This window comes from Oncorhynchus gorbuscha, unplaced genomic scaffold, assembly GCF_021184085.1.
Source record: "Oncorhynchus gorbuscha isolate QuinsamMale2020 ecotype Even-year unplaced genomic scaffold, OgorEven_v1.0 Un_scaffold_16541, whole genome shotgun sequence".
NCBI classification, from domain to species: domain Eukaryota; kingdom Metazoa; phylum Chordata; class Actinopteri; order Salmoniformes; family Salmonidae; genus Oncorhynchus; species Oncorhynchus gorbuscha.
In genome coordinates, this window is record NW_025758248.1 from 1 (window position 1) to 4055 (window position 4055).

Genomic DNA, 4055 nt, shown 5'->3' on the forward strand with positions numbered 1-4055 from the left:
TGTTGTTCAGGTTATTAAATGGTTTGTCACCGTAACACAGAGTAGTTAGGTTAGATTTAGTTGGTGTAAATCAATCAAGAATACTGATCATAACTGGTATTGTATAGACAATAGCAGGTGGTATAGTAACGTTTATGTGCCGGCTGTTATGGTATTTACTTTATCATTACACAACACAGTTGGTTTCAATACTGTTTAATGTTCCTGTTAGCCTTGCTATGACGTTGTATAGGAGATATGTGATTTTAATCCAGAACTCTACCTTTTCAATTACATTTGATTTCTAAAAAGGGTTTTCTTGTATTTTCTCTATTGTAGGCCATTGACTTTTTCAGCCAATGCCAGTCCCATAAAAACTGCAATGAGTACCTTCTGGCACCTCCCTCATTTGCAAAGTTATATTGTGGAGCAACTTGAAAATGTATTTGCATAAAACTCGACAAATATTCCTTATGTGACCTATTGATGAAAAGTAGCCCGATAACCATGATTTCGGCCACATAGTACTATACAGTGTGCTCTTTGGCATTGAAACCGTTAGTGAGAATAACAGCTCCAACATAGGCTTCCCTCGCTCGCCCTCAATTTAATTAAGACTATACTTTCAGGGATCATTTTATAGTTCTTGACTTGAGAAATGTGTTTCTAAAGTGTTTGATCTCGCAACCCACGATGATGAGATGCGATATTCCCTTCTGAGCGCGAAGCGGCTTTGAGTAATGATTCAGTTCATCCGCTCTCTGCCATTGATGACCGTTCTTTGCTTCCTTGTGGAGCATTGAGGGAGGGAATATGATCAGAGTGGTTAGCTCTTCATATTGTTAATATAAACTTCTTTGGTACATGTATTGTTGTTCAGGTTATTAAATGGTTTGTCACCGTAACACAGAGTAGTTAGGTTAGATTTGGTTGGTGTAAATCAATCAAGAATACTGATCATAACTGGTATTGTATAGACAATAGCAGGTGGTATAGTAACGTTTATGTGCCGGCTGTTATGGTATTTACTTTATTTACACAACACAGTTGGTTTCAATACTGTTTAATGTTCTGTTAGCCTTGCTATGACGTTGTATAGGAGATATTTTGATTTTAATCCACTCTACCTTTTCAATTACATTTGATTTCTAAAAAGGGTTTTCTTGTATTTTCTTCTATTGTAGGCCATTGACTTTTTCAGCCAATGCCAGTCCCATAAAACTGCAATGAGTACCTTCTGGCACCTCCCTCATTTGCAAAAGTTATATTGTGGAGCAACTTGAAAATGTGCATAAACTCGACAATATTCCTTATGTGACCTATTGATGAAAAGTAGCCCAATAACCATGGGTTTCGGCCATAGTACTATACAGTGTGCTCTTTGTACGTGGAAACCGTTAGTGAGAATAGCAGCTCCAACATAGGCTTCCCTCGCTCGCCCTCAATTTAATTAAGACTATACTTTCAGGGATCATTTCTATAGTTCTTGACTTGAGAAATGTGTTTCTAAAGTGTTTGATCTCGCAACCCACGATGATGAGATGCGATATTCCCTTCTGAGCGAAGCGGGCTTTTGAGTACGATTCAGTTCATCCGCTCTCTGCCATTGATGACCGTTCTTTGCTTCCTTTAGAGCATTGAGGGAGGGAATATGATCAGAGTGGTTAGACTGATTAGTATTAAATGTCGAATTCATCGTAAGGTTTACACTATTTCCAAACTTCTGGATGTCAGTAATTATTTCATAAAATAGTTCAACTTCCTTCAATGCGTAGCTAAATGTCAAATGTGGTAATGCTTTTTCTTTAACTAGGCAAAGGCCAGTTAGGTGTGTTACGACTGACGGCTACCCAGGACGACCGCCTAACCCGGACGACGTTGAGCGCGCTGCCCTATGGGACTCCGAACACGGCCAGTTGTGATTACAGCCCTGGATCAGACCGGTCTGCATGGTAACGCCCCCAGTATTGAGATAGCGTACCTGGAGCTGCTGCGCCCTCCCAGGGAGCCAGAAATATAAATAGAAATGTATTGCAAAGCAATCTCCATTCAACATACCAATCCAGTCAGACTCGATTGTTCAATTACATGTTTATATCTAAATTATATTTTTTCTCTATTGTGGGCCACTGTTCTCAACCAATGGCAGTCCCTAAAAACTGCATCATTACCCTCTGGCACCTCCCTCATTTTAAGTACTATTCTGGGCAACTTGAACATATATTTTGTAGGGTTTTAATAGGTATAACAACTGTTGTAATCATGCGCATGATTTCAGCCGTGGTATATATCGCTGCTCTTTGTAGGTGAAACCGTTAGTGAAATAACAAGCTTAACATGGAAAGCTTCCCTCGCTCGCCCTCAATTTAATTAAGACTATACTTTCAGGGATCATTTCTAGTTCTTGACTTGAGAAATGTGTTTCTAAGTATTTGATCCTCAACCACGACGGGTTGTGTTCCACTTCTGAGCGCCGACCAGCGATAATGATTCAGTTCATCCGCTTTCTGCCATTGATGACCGTTCTTTGTTTCCTTGTGGAGCATTGAGGGAGGGAATATGATCAGAGTGGTTAGCTCTAATATTGTAAATATTAACTACACAGTTGTATTGTAATTATGATTTATGTGAGCGCTGGTGTGCTATCCTTCGACGGAAGGGCAGAGCAGGCCGCAGGCACGCGCATCGACGGATGCCGCACCCGACGGGGTAAGAAGAAACGACTATCTGAGGCAGAGGAGACCGTTCACACAGGTCCCCAGAACCCACGGGACTGTATCTTTAATTCATCAAGCAAGATATTGAGCCCTGCCCATATCTCTTTGCTTTTTAAAGGTTATATTTTGTGCCTTTACAACCCAGTGCAACGATTTTGATGTTAAGGTAGACATGTTTAAGTTTTTTTAGAAAACATCCGTTTAAGGGAATACTTTAGCTCCCCTAATCCTGACATTTCTATTGAACCAGTAGGTTGCTCCCCTGCATACTCCGACTCCTTTTAGGATAAGAGTTATTTTATACCTCCAGCCAATCGCAATCACTCTATCGAGACATATTGCAGACTTGTTGAAAAGATGTTGCTCATCTCCGTAAGAACAAACAGGAGTCCAAATCTTTCCATCTACAATCCGATACGTCAGTCCTTATTCGCCCTGCTGATAAGGGTGGATCAGTTGTACTCTGGATAGGGCAGTGTATGTAAATGAGTGTCATAGACAGCTGCTTGACAACACCTTTTACAAGAAACTCAATATTTAAAGAAGTGACTCTACTTCCCAATTTCAGAATACTATCTTTACTGTCCTAGATGGGTATTTAAGTTCTGGTCAGATAACCAAAAGAACATGTGGGGAAAACTTGTTCTGATTGGCTGGAGCCCCCAGTGGGTGGGCCTGGCTCCCCAGCCCAGTGGCTGGGCCACTGCTCAGTCAAATCAAATTATATTGGTCACATAAAGGTGAGCCCACAACGGTTTTGCGCAACGTGGCCCATCCTGCTCTCCTGAATCGGCATGGGGACCTGTCGCCTGGATGGTCGCCCGGGGCGGAGGACATCCGCGTGCCCCCGACCAGGCTGCGGCCAAGAAGAGTCGGTGAGGCACATGCTCTGGGAGTGCAGAGCCGCCAGGGACCTGTGGAAGGAAGCAGGCCCCCTGATCTCCTCGTGTCTGCCAGCAGGGAGGACCTAACACCTCAGCTCGTGCTGTATGGGTGGGCGAGAGGCCCATTCCATCGAAGACCTTCACCAAGCTCTGGCCCACCCTCACGTGCCTGAAGGAAGCTTGCTGTGGTCCTCCGTAACCTGCTGGTAGCGAAAAACGTAGAGACCACCCCCCAGGCAGTGGCCATGGTAGCCACGGAAGCCCTGGGGTGAGTACGAGGAAGGGGCCTCGACCCTCAGGCGAAGGGTCCCCCACAGCACCCTAGGTCCCGGTGGCCACGGCCTGACAGGCGCTGCCTAGCGATGGAGGAGGGATCTCCTCTGGGCCCGGGGACGGGCGATGATCTATTCAGAAGAGCAGGATGAGGTGAGCTTGATAAAGACTCACCCGCTCTGTACAAGGACGAAAGACGGCT

At 44.2% G+C, this 4055-nt stretch overlaps 2 non-coding genes and 1 pseudogene across 2 annotated transcripts; all 3 read left to right on the plus strand.

The window, feature by feature from the left end:
- Positions 1–592: 592 nt before the first annotated feature.
- Positions 593–806, plus strand: LOC124030825. The gene has a single exon (XR_006838038.1). It is a non-coding gene; the product is annotated as a small nucleolar RNA U3 (small nucleolar RNA).
- A 625-nt stretch (positions 807–1431) lies between these two features.
- Positions 1432–1644, plus strand: LOC124030826. Its single transcript, XR_006838039.1, has one exon. It is a non-coding gene; the product is annotated as a small nucleolar RNA U3 (small nucleolar RNA).
- Positions 1645–2351: 707 nt separating this feature from the next.
- LOC124030827 lies at positions 2352–2552 on the plus strand (annotated as a pseudogene).
- Positions 2553–4055: the final 1503 nt, after the last annotated feature.